The sequence below is a fragment of the Bombus vancouverensis genome, chromosome 17, assembly GCF_051014615.1.
Source record: "Bombus vancouverensis nearcticus chromosome 17, iyBomVanc1_principal, whole genome shotgun sequence".
NCBI lineage: Eukaryota > Metazoa > Arthropoda > Insecta > Hymenoptera > Apidae > Bombus > Bombus vancouverensis.
Genome location: NC_134927.1, coordinates 5,734,159 through 5,751,789, shown reverse-complemented (window position 1 = coordinate 5,751,789; position 17,631 = coordinate 5,734,159). Strand labels below are relative to the sequence as shown.

Below are 17,631 nucleotides of genomic sequence, written 5' to 3'. Positions count from 1 at the left end.
GTCGAAGGATTTCCACGTTGGAATTAGTAGGTTTTCATATGGCTAATAATACAGCAATTTACGCAAAGTTACAGCTACAAAATAAATAACGACGAACGCAGAATTTTGGATGAAATTTGGAAACTGGTCGCCTGACCAGACCTGGTGACGTTGGCTACTGTTAAATCATGCGAGATCGCCGATCACTATCCCAGATGTTTGTATCCGGCATCGAACACGATATTACCTACACGTAGGTGTATCGACGATGTTCTGAAACAGCGGTGCGTTTATGTACTCACTGGCAGACTGTAAGTACGTAGTACTGTTATGCGTTGGCATGCGTGACGCAACAGGAAGGTGCGATCCGACGTGGACTTCCCTGTGCCGCGTTGGAATTATATTTGGAACATCGTATCGTCCTGTACATCGCCGACGTTTCAGATAAGCAAACGCATTCTAAAAGACATTTTTTCGCTGCCGTTAGCCAGGTGGCATTCGCCCGAGGAATGTGTTATGCTACTTGGGGCCAGCATTATTACGCGGATATAATGAGCGTAATTGTACGAAATATGCGCAGCAAGGGATGGAAAACAAATATTAAGTTACATATTTAGAAAGTTCGTAGCGTGTCTAAGGTAGCGGATATTAAATTCTCCTTTATGTTTCACTACGATAGAAGAGCATCGTTTATTAGGATATTTTATCAGACAGAGGAACGCAAGATGCCCGAATGGGTCGTTTTTCTCATTGAAAGATAAATATTCAGCAAGCAAACGTTCGATATGGAAGAGAAATTGTCAAGAGACAGAGAAAAGAGAATTTTTTGGTTTTTTTTTTTTTTTTTTTTTTAATAAACGTTGAACCTCGACTGGAATATTCTTCTATTCGCAAGATTGTCGTTTATTCTGGTTGTTGTGAATTTTGTTCGTGCCACGCAATCGAATACGTTAGAAATCTGTGGCGAATGTGTTCCTATTAAAAAATGGAGAAAAGATTTCCGGCAGAATGACGAGGCTATTCAACGGAAGAATGAAATGCTAATCCCACGAACGTGCGTTGCTTCTGAATTTTCCTTCGATCTCGCTTTCAACTTCCCGATCAACCCGATGTATTAATTTAATTTATCGATTCACTTGCCTTATCGATCTTCAGGAAACGTCTTTCCAAATTTATACAACGAACTTCCCGAAAGAATTCTAAGAAATGTTTCCAGTTTTTCCTAGAGACCTACACAAAAGGGAAGAAAGGAATTTTTCTATTACCATCAAAAATTTGCTCAGATTTTTTGAAGACTCGGAACATCGACGAAGCTAATATTGAACGTAAATAATCCAACGAGAATGGTTTCGAAAATTTCTAGCATATACTGGGTGTTACTAATATACGGAACAAACCGCAAATGTAAGTTTGGGAAACACAGCATAGCTGAACGTATGAACGAAGAATATCGATGTTGCAATTATTTTATTAATTCCGTATATCAACTTTGCGTCTTCGAAGCACCGAGTTTAGAAATTGTTTTACCCAAAACAATATTTAATATACAGGGTGGTTGGTAACTGATGGTACAAGCGGAAAGGGGGTGAATTCTACGTGAAAAAAGATGTCGAAAATATAGAATAAAAATTTGAAAATTTAAAAACTTAAAAAATTAGAAAAATAACGTTAATCGAGACAACGATCTACAGTGAGATCCGTTACAACGAGACGCGATAAAGTGGACGCGTACCGAGCGTAAATTCAAAGTCGATTTTCTCGAAAACAAAGCCTCGAACGAAAAATTGTTATTCTATATTTTCGACGTCTTTCTTCGCGTAGAATCACCCCCTTTCCGCTTGTACCACCAGTTACCAACCACCCTATATATACATATAATAATAGAATATAAAATATAAATAATAATACACATAATAAAATGCAATTTTACAAAACGCATCACGAGAAGCTTCCAAGACAAATGTATCAACATTACGCGTTATCCTGATCGTCGTTATAATCTTACGCGTGCAGAGCGACAGAAGATGATTTAAATGATCGATCCTTTCGCATGGTTATTGGCGTGTAATAGTTTCGTAGGAAATAAAATGTCGTTTAGTATGCAGTTCGTAATGAGAAATTGTATAATATGAAATATGGATCGTCTATGGTCCTAACCGTATAAATATTTATTAGTTATGGCAGTGTTATCACTATGGTCACGCTTTTAACCCCGTTACGGTGCTCAACTTTACTTTGCGTGCGAAGGTGATTCGCATGCATGTAAATGTTATCTTCGCGTTGTTCACTGCGATGAACAGCGGGTTCTAGCGCAAATAAAAGAAATATGAATCGTATCGAACAGCGGATGATATAATTTCGCGCGAATATACAATCGATGGGGAAAAATGACGAGTTTCTAAAAGTCGAAGCAGAATAGAAAATTTGTCTACGCACTGTCTACGTACTGGTCGTAAGATGAAACAATTTCATCCTCTTTAATTAGCCGCGGTACTTAAATAGCTAATTAATTAGCCGGTAATTAAGCATCGCAAAAGGATAATTTCTCTTTTATCCGGCGAGATCTCGTTTTAAATGAAACTTTCCATTGATTCGAGTATTCGAAATAAACCTGTTGCTAATCTCTCCGCGTGTCCTCGTTAACGTAAATAATTGAGCGTGATATTACACGGTATAACAGATCTCCTTACCCTCAGTCGTACGTCTGCTTGCGCGTTTCAAACGCGTCGAAATTACCAGTCGAATAGGAAAATATATCGGCTGATCTGCCAGCAATGCTTTTCGCGGAAGCTCGACGAAGGTTAAACTCGTTCCCTAAATCCGTCGGAAGCGAAAAGGCAATGAGAAGGTGAACGCTTGTCCGGCAGTCAGTGTACAACGGCGAATCGAAGAATTGCCATAAAAGACACGCTGAAGGATTCGTAGCCTGAGGAAGTTGCTACTGTACCCTCTGTTGCGACTCTGTCCTGCTTCTGTCGTCCTCTTTCTTACAACTCTATAATTTTCACTGCTTTAATACTTTTCTTGAACTATCAATATTATATAGCAGCGTTCTATATCCAATTAATAATATTAGTAGGATACTCTGAATTGAAATTAGTACGTACAGTACGTTGAGAAAATTAGTTTTAGCTTATTAACTACGAAAATATGAATAGGGAAGTATGAAAGAAAATAGGAAACTAAGAAGTATGTTTTCATGCGGTCATAAAATTTGCTCGGGTATAAAGCCAGGTATAATTCCTTAGGAAATTTTGAAAACATTTGGGGGGGGGGTGCAAACCCTTGGAGGCGGAGCAAAAGACACTTTTGCAATGTCCGTCTGTTGCGATTCTGTCCTGCTTCTGTCGTCCTCTTTCTTACAACTCTAAAATTTTCACTGCTCTAATACTTTTCTTGAACTATCAATATTATATAGCAGCGTTCTATAATATTAGTAGGATAATTAATTAATTAATAATATTAGTAGGATACTCTGAATTGAAATTAGTACGTACAGTACGTTGAGAAAATTAGTTTTAGCTTATTAACTACGAAAATATGAATAGGGAAGTATGAAAGAAAGTAGGAAACTAAGAAGTATGTTTTCATGCGGTCATAAAATTTGCTCGGGTATAAAGCCAGGTATAATTCCTTAGGAAATTTTGAAAACATTTGGGGGGGGTGCAAACCCTTGGAGGCGGAGCAAAGGACACTTTTGCAATGTCCGTCTGTTGCGATTCTGTCCTGCTTCTGTCGTCCTGTTTCTTAAAAACTCTATAATTTTCACTGCTCTAATACTTTTCTTGAACTATCAATATTATATAGCAGCGTTCTATAATATTAGTAGGATAATTAATTAATTAATAATATTAGTAGGATACTCTGAATTGAAATTAGTACGTACAGTACATTGAGAAAATTAGTTTTAGCTTATTAACTACGAAAATATGAATAGGGAAGTATGAAAGAAAGTAGGAAACTAAGAAGTATGTTTTCATGCGGTCATAAAATTTGCTCGGGTATAAAGCCAGGTATAATTCCTTAGGAAATTTTGAAAACATTTGGGGGGGGGGGGGGTGCAAACCCTTGGAGGCGGAGCAAAAGACACTTTTGCAATGTCCGTCTGTTGCGATTCTGTCCTGCTTCTGTCGTCCTCTTTCTTACAACTCTAAAATTTTCACTGCTCTAATACTTTTCTTGAACTATCAATATTATATAGCAGCGTTCTATATCCAATTAATAATATTAGTAGGATACTCTGAATTGAAATTAGTACGTACAGTACGTTGAGAAAATTAGTTTTAGCTTATTAACTACGAAAATATGAATAGGGAAGTATGAAAGAAAGTAGGAAACTAAGAAGTATGTTTTCATGCGGTCATAAAATTTGCTCGGGTATAAAGCCAGGTATAATTCCTTAGGAAATTTTGAAAACATTTGGGGGGGGTGCAAACCCTTGGAGGCGGAGCAAAAGACACTTTTGCAATGTCCGTCTGTTGCGATTCTGTCCTGCTTCTGTCGTCCTCTTTCTTAAAAACTCTATAATTTTCACTGCTTTAATACTTTTCTTGAACTATCAATATTATATAGCAGTGCACTATATCCAATTAATAATAATAGTAAGATACTCTGAATTGAAATTAATACGTACAGTACATTGAGAAAATTAGTTTTAGCTTATTAACTACGAAAATAGGAATGGGGAAGTATGAAAGAAAATAGGAAACTAAGAAGTATGTTTTCATGCGGTCATAAAGTGTCATAAAGTGAGGGTACAGTAGCCGCTTAGAAAACTCCCATAACGAATCCAAAATTCCATTCTCTCGTTAGACTGGTTTGCCAAGGTCGCCGGGAATTCTTCCCTAACAAGCCAGCGTAATTAAAGGAATAATCTTTAATTAAAGTAAAACACCAAACAATAAAATTAATCATCGCGTTATCTTCTTACGAGAGTTCGTAATTATATTAACGCAATTAACGAACCCCTGGCGTTCCTCGAGCGAGACGCGCGCTTATGCGTGTTCGACGGCCGAGGGAGCGTCGGGACGCGTCGCAGCCGAGCGGACAGCTCGCCGCCAGCGTCGAGCAGCTGCGTGAAACAGCCGGCTGGACGAGCCTCGTGTGTACACATATACTTCAGGTATAAGTGCATTAACGTTCTTCCTGTTGCACTTCGTTTTGCCCCGCGTTCCTCTCGCTCCGTCTACTTCGCCCTCTCTCCGCATCAATCGACGATTGATTGGCAAGACGAGATAAGAATCTGCAATTTGGCTGTACAAGAAGCAGGCTTGTTGCTGCAGCAGAGCCAAGGTTACTCGAGTGTCGAATAATTATCGACCGACGCGATACCGAATGTGTACAAGGACGCGTGCACGTGGACGTAGGTTGAAATAATTAGAGGGTTGGCTGGTCGTACGAGTTGATCGAGCACCGATGCGTTTGATATCTTAGGACCAACTATTTCAAGCCATTTAAAGGCCTAACGATGATTTATCGTAGCGCGTTACGGATACTGCAATTCTGTGTTCACAGTCTGTAGATTTCAATTCTGTAGATTTGTAGAAAGGTGGAAGATACGACGACCAGGGAAATGTTAAGTTCTAACGCGAATGCTACCACATTTGCTATTTTATTCCGAGTATCTGATTTTCTCATTGATTTTGACTGTTAGAGTGGAAACTGTATTTAACCGAATACTGCGTTTAATATCATCGACAGATCAGAGGTCGAGAAGGCTCGCTCGTTTCGAGGGAAGAAAAATTACTTCGCAGTCTTAGGAGAAACAGCAGCGCATAGAAATAGAGCAGAATATGAGGCTCTTCTGACTTGCAACTATCAAGCTAGCTGTTAGGAATAAAAAGGAGAATTAGTTGGTATAAAACATTCCTCGCTGCTTCCTTGCAGATTAACACGCCATAAAACCTCCCAATTCCAGCACCTAATTAACGCCAAATATTAACATACGTATTTCCCTCATTTGAGAAGACCTCTCGGCCGCTGGATGTTACAGCGAAACGTCGCAATTAAAATAACGATAATTAATCCTTTATCTGATTTCCGTATCCCTTTCTGCTTGCTTGCGCAAACTTCTCACTGGCTGTTGCTTCTGCAAGCGTAAATATGCCATATCGATGGAAAAACCAGAAGACAAATATTAACAAAAAGCGCGGAAAGCGTATTGTGCGAAGATTATACGACAGCACGCGGAACATTCGACAGTTTGAAAAATTTGAGATTGCAAGAAACGAAGGATCGACCGTGCGAGTCTGTGGAAACAGCCGCTCGAAAGCGTACAAAGGACGAGCATACCGGAAACAGCTATAGTGTCGTGCCATCCGTGCTATAGCGTGGGCAAAAGGCAAACGACAGAGTGGGGCCTGATGTTGGAAGAGGCCCACCACATGTACGTCTGCACAGCTGTCCCTTCGTGTGCACTCTCAGCCAACGTTTCGCTTTCCGCCAGAGGCTAGGATTCTTGCTTCTTACTTGCCCTTCGTTTTTCTTCAAATTCGCGAAATTCTGTTCACGGTTAGCGGAACTGCGTGCAACGACGATACTAATTGCGCACAGTGCACGTACGTATTTTTCATACACATCGTATGGTGGGTTGTGTATTTTTAAAATAGCGTACCGTATGCTATACGCATCGTCTTTGATACAACGTGTTTCTAGCGTAGCGTGTGTTCGATGTAATTTAACATAAATACATGGCAACAGAATTGATTACAGAAGAACGTAGATGCGTTAATTGCGTTTATGTTTTTTGCTTCTCTCAATGAAAAGCAAAGATTCATAAAGTGTTGGATTTCTCAGACCTTTTCATCGCCCTGTATATTACGCGTACCAAACGACCGACGCGTAAACGAAAGATGAATTGTATTACGAAGATCGTGGTGTAGATTGAAATACAAGTCGATGGATCTCGTATCTCTTGCACTTTCTACTATCAGTACGTTCTTCAAGTACACGATAACAGGTGTGGTTTTACGATCCATTTGCTTTATCGATTCCTCCATTAAAAGATTATAATATAGATGATTCCATACGAATGAACACTTTTTACGACTTCAATTTTACTAACTAAATATTTGATTCTTTGCTTAGACAGGAACGAAAAAGTTCGATATCACGTCCCTTCAAGCGGATCTACTTCTCGCTCGGGTAATTAAGTGACTCTTGTACCGGCCACTATCGGACATCTATGAGAATAAAAAGCCAATATCTTGCCCTCGTCGTGTCCTCGTGCGATGCAAAAAAGGAAAAAAGAAAAATCGTAACAGCTACACTCTGCCATACACTTGTCCCTAAACGATCTGGTAAAACAAGAATCTTAACACGCCCTTAATACGTACACTGTGATTGACGAAAAAAATAAATTCTACGACTTTGGGCGTTTCCAATTTTACAGTCCTCTCCGTGTGCAAGCTTTTTCGTTGGCAAAAGTATTTAACGTATCTTCGGTCGATTTGAAAGTAAACACCAGGTACATTTTTAATTATTCGTCGCGCGTCTCACAATGAGAATATTCTCGAGTATTTTCCTCGAGCTTAAGAAATGTACGAAAAACAATATCTTGTGCCTACGTAGATTGAACAATTTTTACTTCAATTTTCCAGGATCGTACGATAAACATTTATTATTCGCGTTATAGTAGCACGCCAGAATAATTTATTTATAATTCTCAATGAGAATTGATCGTAAGATTCTTCCACATAAAAAACAAAAATGTTTTTCCAGGAGATGTATAACCCCGCAAAATGTGTACCATGTCCTTGCTTCTTTATCTCTTTATATACAAAAAACACCCTATATATATACAGGGTGGTTGGTAACTAGTGGTACAAGCGGAAAGGGGGTGATTCTACGCGAAAAAAGAAGTCGAAAATATAGAATAAAAGTTTTTCGTGCGAGGCTTTGTTTTCGAGAAAATCGACTTTGAATTTTAGCTGGGTACGCGTGCACTTTATCGCGTCTCGTTATAACGGATCTCACTGTAGATCGTTGTCTCGATGGAGAAATTAAAAAAAGAAAGAAAATAATTTTTATTCTATATTTTCGACTTCTTTTTTTCGCGTATAATCACCCCCTTTCCACTTGTACCACCCTGTATATATATTTAAACGAGTATCCTTAATGAAAGTTGAAAAAGCTGGAAGAACGCGTGGCTTCGCGGCGTCTAGCTCGGTTAGAGATCAAGGCAAAGTGAAAGAGACAACTCGTGCTAACTCGTATGTGGAGCACATAACCGTGGAGGAATAAAAAGAAGCAGCGAAAAAGCAACTGTGTGTGCATTAAGCTGCGACAAGTTTGCATGGGTCGCGTCAACGGCTAAGAGACATCCTTGTCACTTTCTTCTCTCTCGTATGCTGGTCCGCCCGCAAAATTCAACTCGAGTGCATTCCACCTATCTCGGCTTGTTCACGCTTATTTACTGGACGGTGATTGCTGTTCTCGAAGAACAGTTTCGCGATAACCACGAACGTCCTCGCTGTGCTTAGATCAACGCACTATAGCAGCCGTCTCGCTATAAATAACGAGGCCACGGTAAAAAGCACAAAACTGAAACGAGTTCAGTGGAACATCGCGCAGAAGAAGCCGTGAAAAAGTTTGTAGTCGAAGGTTTAGACTGGCGATGTTAAAGAAAACGATCGACCAACACGGCGTAAGGAAATAATAAAGGAAACGATCGACAAAACGAATTCATGGTTGAACGTATTTTTACGATTTCAACGATCATAAAGTGTGCAACATCGACGTTCCATCGTCGCTTATTTTTAAATTGTTTTCACCGATTAGATATCGTTTATTGCCGGGTAATCGATGAATTTTGCGCGGACGTATCGCGCTCTCCAACGAAATTGATAAGGACAGAATGGAAATTTTATTGGCTAGAAATAAAAATAAAAAGGAACGACGAAGACGCGAACGAATCTTCCAACTATTTCCGCTGTAATCAGAATCGGAAATGAGAACCCAGAGACATCTCGAAAGTGTTTCCCTTATTTCTATATATTTCAAGATTCTTCCTACTTGCAAGAAGGCGATGCCTCGTGAAAATGAAATTATTAGATTGAGAACGTAGGCAACTAGCGGCAGTTCCGAGGGAATCGATTCAGAAATATATCCCGGCGTCGGAAACATAATTAGCATGTCAGTGGCGTGTTTCATACAGCGCCTCGCACTATTTTCGTATTCTCATGTACGTCGAGCCCAGGTGCCTTACGACGGTCCTCTTTGGGGAACTTTCCGCGTTCACCGAATCGCGGTCGGTAAACAGTTCCCTTCACGGATGCATATGCGCGCACTATGAGCCCAATTCCGCCAGAAACGATTGGTTCCCTCTTCGACATCCTGACGTATCGCCGATATTGCAGCTACCTTCTATTCCCAGCTTTTCTCGCGATCCCACGATTTTGTTTGCAGTATAGATCTCGCCTGTGCGAGCGAGACAGAAAGCACGAATTTATACGAGGCTCGTGCGTCTCTCTCGCTCTTTCTCATTCCCGCGCAAACGCTCCCACTATATATTATGTCCATCCTATTCTCTCGTTACGCCATGTCTCTTCTATTTCTCTATATACTTCTATTTTCACCGCTGCTTTATTTCTCGTTGTATTTTATCATGTGTACCGTGTTTGCAGCGGTAATAGAGTTTTATTTGTGCGTGGAATCGAAAAGTATTAAACAGCGGCCATTAATGGCCACACGCATTCGATTCACCGTCCTATTGAGCCATACATTGATACGCGATGCTCTTTAAATTGTCCTCAATGATACAACAGGCATCGAATGCTCTTCGATTTTTAATGATTTTAAAGATACACGAGAAACAAAAGCAACGAGGGACCTTGCAATTTTGAATAAATCGTAAGATACTCTCTTCAAAACTCTGAGATAAAATGTTATCGAATGGATAGATCTCGAAACGGAAAATGTAGTAGTGCTGAACCGAAGTAATCTGGAGTATGCTATTGAGAACGGCCGCTAGACTTTCCGAACCGTTTGAAAATTTAATGTACGAACTGTAATTATATTTGGCGTCAGCTTACATCGATTTCCGAGAGAAGTACGGAAAATTCGTAGCTTCTCTTGAGATCGGTAGAGCTCTGATGTTATATCTGCCCGGTAGTTTGCAATAGAGAATTTCTCGTTCCAAGTAATTTACCGAAATACGTATTTTATATCAAAGAAAAACTACATTCAAATACAAGAGTCCCAATAATGTTGAATTAGAGCGGAATTTCGTATCTCTTCCGCCATTTTGTCATAACCTACATCGTATATTATATACTACATTCTTAACGTAAAGAAAAGAATCTACGATACGTAAGACCAGTTTAGAAGTACGTTCGCGTGAAAAGACGATGGTTACGTAGAATCGTTACGAAAAGAATTACGTTAAAATTGTAGAAGCGTGAAGAAGAGATACCGTAAATATAAAAGAAAAGGTTGCTTAATCTAACCGTGAGCAGCGCCGAAATTTCGTCGTAGGCGTTCCGCAGCCCAGTATGTTCGTTGTTACAAAACGTCGGCCTTCGGCCGCTCCCACCAAGTCAGATTTCAGTCCAGAGTTCTCTCCTCGTGTGCCTTGGTTTCGTCATCGGCGCAGACAACGAGCTCCCGGGGCTCGCTCGCACGAAATTCTAAACACCGCCGCGATATAACAAAACCACTGGCCACTGGCCACGAGAACGTCTTCATCTAAAACTATTCTCGCGTCTCTGCTTTATCGGCTGCTGATATCGCACCGCCTTGGCACTTAAGCTCCATTTTCCAGCGGTATTATTTCCAAGTACTAAAAATAGGATAAATATACCTTTTCGTTTAAAGTTTCGACACTACCGTACTAGGATACTCGTCCCAGTTATTTCAACTACATTAAGGCAAAAGATATTTAAAGTCATCAGGCCGATGAATTTATAATGTCATTTTATGTATTTCAAAAATTACGTATACATGCCTCGTTACGAAGAATACTCGTGAATTCGCAGAGCAACTATTTTCGATAGCGATATATATATTCATTTCATCGTGGTAGACTCGAGACTGCGATTTTCATTTCAGAGGAATCGTTAACGTTGCATCCATCGATTCGTAATTCGAATTGATTTCTGGGCTGCTCGATACGCGTTGTTTTCGGCACGTGTTCCACGAAAGTGGACTCGGTTGGCAAACACGTCGCCGTCAGCGTATCTCCGACGTCGCGCCGTGACACCGTGGGCAAACGACGCCTGGTCTGGTATTCATACAGAATCGAGTTACAAAACCGAGTTGTAAAAGCTCTACATTGACGTTGTCTTATATCACGTAGCCGACGCAAAGCGTAGCGCACCAGTACCATCAGCAGCAACAGCGCTGCTACCCGGTGCTGAGTCACTGCTGCGTTGCCGATACACATCCACGCTATTGCTGGTGGCACGGTCGTGTAGCGTTGCCACGTTTCGTGCCTTCCCTCCCTTCACACCACGCCCCTTCGTCCAACACGATAGGCGTCTATCCCCACTCCTGGCCCTCGAACGATAAAGAGGAAAACAGGAATAAAACAAAGACGGAGAGACCGTGCCGATGGAACTACCGTAGAGAAAGAAGGAGAGCGGCGAGCCAAGCGCAAGCCAAAAAGAGACAGAAATAAAGAGAAAGAGGGACAATGCAAGAGCAGAGAAGGACGAAAGAGGCGTCGCACCGCGCGTTCAAATTTCATTGCGTCAAGCTCACGGTACTCTCGCGTCTGCTTAGCGCGGAATTCAGAGAAAACGTCGGTAATGGAGTTTCGTGAGATAAACGGCAGCAGCGACGCCAGCGCGGCACGGTGTTGGCCCTGGTACCGGATAGGGTTACCAACGGGGCAACCAAAACATTTTCCAACAATGAAAATCCACCCTCCTTCGATCCTCCCTTAGACACGCGTTGCAAATGTATATTCCTTTATATATAATATATATATATTCCTTATATTATCTACTAGATATAGCGTTTAACAGAGAACGTTCGACTTGTCCGCTTTGTTTTTCCTTTCGAGTCGAAGTCGTTGCGGCGAGTCAACAATCCTCGAATCTCCAAAGGCGCGAAAACAATCCATCCATCAGGGGTGTTTACGGTACCGCGCTCGGTCTTCTTTCAGCGGAGGTTGGCTGGCAAGAGCGACCAGACTCCGGCACCAGAGTCCGTTTTGCGCTCTGATTGCTAACCCCGTGGTTCTTAAATCACCGGTGATCCCGATTTAAGCTCCGACCGCGTGAATTATTTTTCGCGTTCAAGGGAGCAACCCGAGCTCGCTGTTTATACATCACCGTAGGCGTATGTACTATCGCGGCTCGTATAAAACACCACTAAACAACGCGTTTCCTTTCTTCCGCCGGCTTTAAATTGTATACGTAACGGTAAATATAATGATCTTTTTCCAGTACACGCACGGTAAAACGCAGAATAGGTTCGCGCGAGCTTCTGCGTTTAATGCAGAAATCTAATCGACCGTTCGATCGTGCCTATCAGATAACGGCCAATGGTAGTAATGGATGGGCTTCGGTAAGCCGTGAGAATGCCAGTATCGAACAAAAACGTCCGCCGCGATTACAATTACCGTTCGTTCGTTAGACGCTCCAATTCCCTACGTTTCTAACGATTGGCCTTACGTCAACTAGACGGCACTTTGCAAAAGATGAACGCAAGGTATTTATATCGCGTGTTTTCGATGCAATCTTTTCGCCGAGTCCCACGAACAGCGAGAAGATGTTAGTTTCGTTGGGAGATTGGAAAAACGTGAATTAACCACGTTGGTTGGGTTCGATTCGGAAGAAGCCGAACGACTCGAAGCTCACAAGCTCATTCACCGCGCAGAGGCGATATAGACGATAACAAATTCTGAGCCGAGTTTGGGAAACGACGTCTGCGGCTTCTGAACGGTCAATTTCCCACCGTAGTTGATTTTGTACAGTACCTTATTTCTAAGCGAGTTACCAATTTTACTCTCGTTGTCAACCTGTGCGTATTTTGTGTCGCATATAGTAACCAGAAACCTGTAATTATTATTTGCACGCTGATAATGTTCTAATCAATTTTCCGATGGCCCATGTGTATATGGCATTGCTCTTTCGTTTATCCCGACAGAACGTATTGACGAGGTTTGGCGGAAAAATCGGCCAATATCGTAAATAATAGAAAGGCCAGTATCAGCATATTTTTCGGAACAATTGGGGAAGCTGGCTGGCGTGTCCTTGGAAACTCCACGCAAAGATAGTGTCACCGATACGTAGTGCTTGTTGGAATTAAAAGAGAATGCCAGGCGATTTTCCGAGAAAACGATGCATCGGAGAGTGGCTGCACGGCCGGGAACGTGGCATGGAAAAGAGGAAGCTGACGTGGAAATAAAAAGGACGACAAACGAAAAGGGGAGACGAGCGAGAAGCAAGGACGGCGCGGCGACCGAGAGACAGAGAGAGCGAGAGAGACAGAGAGAGAAGGAGGGAAAATACGTGAGAGAGTTGTGAAACGGGAACGCCGTGCGCATCGCAATGCAAATGCAACTGACCCGATAAAGCTGCATTGGGTCATAGAAAGGGAAAATACAACCTACAAACGTGGGGCTGCCGCCAAAATACGATTTTTATAGCCTCTGGGCGCCACGCTCCTCTCTTCTGTCTCTCACAGTGACGTCCGCCGCCGACCAACGCTACCCTTCGGCGTCCCACGCACACCCCCGCGTTTATGTTCACCATCTACGTTCATCCTCGTTCTGCCCCTTCGACTTGCTCGCCCGATCTTCGCCACGAAGATCTTCTCCTCGAGTACGAGAATGGAAACTCGAATCCCCGAAGCTCTACCTTCGCCGTATTCCTGTCCATGCTGTTACATACAACTACGCGTACGCGCGTGTGTGCAAGAACTTATTTTTCGACTAATAAAGACAGTAATTTAGATGCGGTGCGATTGATCGCGTTGGAAAGTTTGCCTATCATAGACGACGCTGCTCGAACGAAAATGGCAATGGAAATGGTCCAAGACCGCTGATTTCCCTCTGCTTAAGTTTCATTGACCGTATTAGCTTCCATTACACAGTGGAATTTATTTTGCAATTAATAAAAAAAAACCGGAGAAAAAGATCCAGTTAGACCTGATCAGATTCGGTGAAATCTGATTATTGGATTCGTTTCGATCGATCGTGTTGGGCGTTTCTTACTCGCTGCTCGAACGAGAATGGAGATTCTAATACGCGAATCATCCTCGTCTTTCTTTGCCGTCACTCTGTTCCCAGTGATAAGTAGAATTTCGTTTGGAATTAATAAAAAGACGGACTTACACTCGTTTAGGTTCGTCGCAGCGAAACGACTTGCCGAGGAATCTCGTTGCTTAGCCGCTTTGCTAATTGCATTGTTCTTGAGCCGCGAGAAAACCACTCCGCACGTATCACCGGCTTTGATGCGGCCCAAGAATTCTTAAATGTTCGTCGAGAAGCTAACTGTTGCACATTTCCCTTTTTTCCTCCGCTTAAATTCTAAGACTCTACGCGAGATCCTCGTCTCTTCCGAGGGCGTGTTCCACGTCGTTTGCTTTTCTACCGCGATCTTTCTCTTTACCCGTACGATCATTTCCGAGTAAAAATCGGCTCGTCTTTAAAAACTGGTTGTATGGTTTCAGGCTCGTGACAGAGATCAACGTTACGTCTCAATTAATTCCGAGAGCGAAGGGATGGTAGCTCGCAGCGTGGAATACCGACAAACGACAATACTAAATTCGCATTCTCAACGAGAGAACTGTACGTTGCCTTCTAATCGCAACGACCAAGTATCCAGCGACGTCCTTAAATCTCGTTGCTCGATTTTACTTACCGAGTCGATGATAACCGAGCGGCTGGTAAACAGAGACACGTGAAATATACGCGCGACAAACACGTTCGCAATATCAAATTTCTCGCCATAGAATATCCAGATATCTGCTATCACGTTCGATGAAACAACGATGAAATAAAACCGGGAGAAAGAAGCGAGAAATTAAAGAGACCAGGCAGACGTATTATTATTTCGCAAAGAATTAACGAACGACCGAATGGCGTTGAATTTTAGGGGAAATCAAATGTTTCATTACGGTGAAATTTTGAATGGCACAAAGTCAAAACAGGTAATGGCGGTAACATAGCACGGTTGCACGGCGGCAAGTGGGGCATAATAAATTTAGGTATCGATCGAGCGGGAAGAGCGCGCGGATCTCTCGACCGGCGCACACCAACGCGCAATATTGTTGCACGTGAAAATAACAAGACCGCGTTTTCAAATTATGGACAATCTCGCGGAATTCACTTTTATGAGTTAGACGTGATCAATAGTCGCGCCGGATGCGGCGGGGATCCGACGACGAAACGTTACGGCTGATTGTATCTATACCACCCCCCTACATAAACCTAATTAAATTCGAAACAAACTTTACCCAGAGTGCCGGTATTAGTTTCTAGTGCGTTTTAATTAAATGCATTCCGTCCGCGAACGATCGCGCGAATTCGAAAAAATGACCGGACGCGCGTCTTCCTCCTGCCTTTTCCCAAAAATCCCCCTTAATTTTCGAATCGCGTTTTCTTCTCTTCGTCGTCCGTTTCCGTCACCAACCACGCGGTAGTTTGCAAGACAGTCCCGTTATATCGAGCCTGTTCGTTCGTTTCTTCGTTTCGTGGCACCATTGGCATCGTGGAAGAGACGCATCACAGAAACAAACAGTAAGTTGAGAAAAATAATTAGGTAGATCGAGGAAATGGTACTTGCGCTTTTCTGCTTATCAAATTGATCGATGCGCCTTGCAGGCAGCTCGTATCCTTGTGAAATATAAAATGTTATCGCCGTAATTACCCTTTCGTTGCTATTAGTTTGTTGCTATTTTGTTATTATTTCAGGTTGCGACAAGAGGATGGCAAAGAGAAATTTGTCGTACAATTTGTCGACAAACCAGTAACTGAGACAATACCATTTTATAGAACAGAGGCGAGTTAGTAGACAAGTTTTCACCGAGATTTTCCATCGATTTTTCAGCAAACTTGAAACACGCGAATGTCCAGTTCTCGCGCGGTTTCGCAGTACGGAAATCTAAATTACCGCATGCCCCTTGCACCGAAATCAGTGTATGAACACGTGGTTCACTGGCGATCGGTCGGGGTAGAAAGTGCTTACGGGGGTGAGAGTGTAGAGTGAGCGGAGAATGGGGTGCATGGACATCGGCCGGACATCGGAATGGGAAACGGGTTAGCCGAATGACCGGCGGTCAGAATTATAGGGGCGGTGAATTGCGAATACTCGGCGTCTCCATGCCAAAAACAATGCACGCAGTAAAACGGTAAATGGAGAAACGACCTTATAAATGTCTGGCCGATTAAACGCCCATCAGGGTTATTCGCAAAGATCACGTTATAAGTGGCGTTCGAAGGAAACGCGAGAGAACTGTGCGTGTGTATGCGGCTGTCACGATTAACCGAGATGTCGTAGGAAAAACTGAACCGTGCAACGAGAACGATATACTGCGGGAGCAGTGATAAGTAACGCGCGTAAATTCATATTTTTAGGAATTCAGATAACGAAATCTGGACAGACGATCGTCGTTTTGTAACGAACGTTTTAACGAGTACTGTACCCTGCATGCTTTGTACTTCGTATGCTAATGTATCGACTCTTTTTATACTGATACGTCGTATATTTTGTACAGTTTTATCCTTCGTACGTAAAGCGTCTATAAGATGTAGCGCTCGTTGAAATAGCTGTGACAGGACGATAGTTTGGTCGAATCTCGTTTTTTTAATTAACTCATTCGTGGAGATTTGAATGTGCTTAAGCGTACTTTGTATACCGGGTATGTTTGTGTGTTAGGCGCATTCCCAGTTTCTTGTGAAGGTAAATACAAATTTGCAGCCTAATGACAAGCAACGAGACGATACGTCGGAAGAGATTTCTCTGTGGCAAGCAGATACGTTTAAACAATTCTGCATTTTTATATTTTATATTATATCGTATTGTAATATTAGGCGTTCTAATTCTGTCTAATTTTTATTATACCGTACGCTATCAAATTCTTCAAAGCCCTAAGAACAAAGTGGCAAGAAGATAATTTAGACAATTCTACGGTTGATAAGAATCGTGCAATTATTTTATATTACACCATATTGTAATATTAGGCGTTCTAATTCTGTCTAATTTCGATTATATCGTACGCTATCAAATTGTTTAAAGCCCTATGAACAAATTGGCAAGAAGATAATTTAAACAATCCTACGATTGATGAGGATCGTGCGATTATTTTATATTATACCATATTGTAATATTAGGCGTTCTAACTTTGTCTAATTTCGATTATATCGTACGCTATCAAATTGTTTAAAGCCCTAAGAACAAAGTGGCAAGAAGATAATTTAAACAATCCTACGATTGATGAGGATCGTGCGATTATTTTATATTATACCATATTGTAATATTAGGCGTTCTAACTTTGTCTAATTTCCATAATATCGTACGCTATCAAATTGTTTAAAGCCCTAAGAACAAATTGGCAAGAAGATAATTTAGACAATCCTACGGTTAGTAAGAATCGTGCAATTATTTTATATTACACCATATTGTAATATTAGGCGTTCTAACTTTGTCTAATTTCGATTATATCGTACGCTATCAAATTGTTTAAAGCCTTAAAAATAAATTGGGC

At 41.7% G+C, this 17,631-nt stretch overlaps 1 long non-coding RNA gene across 1 annotated transcript in view; it reads right to left on the bottom strand.

Annotated features, from left to right (window-relative positions):
* The window catches only part of LOC143303861 (uncharacterized), a 67,379-nt gene that overhangs the window by 38,294 nt on the left and 11,454 nt on the right, over positions 1-17,631 (bottom strand). The gene's annotated exons all lie outside the window — the stretch shown is intronic.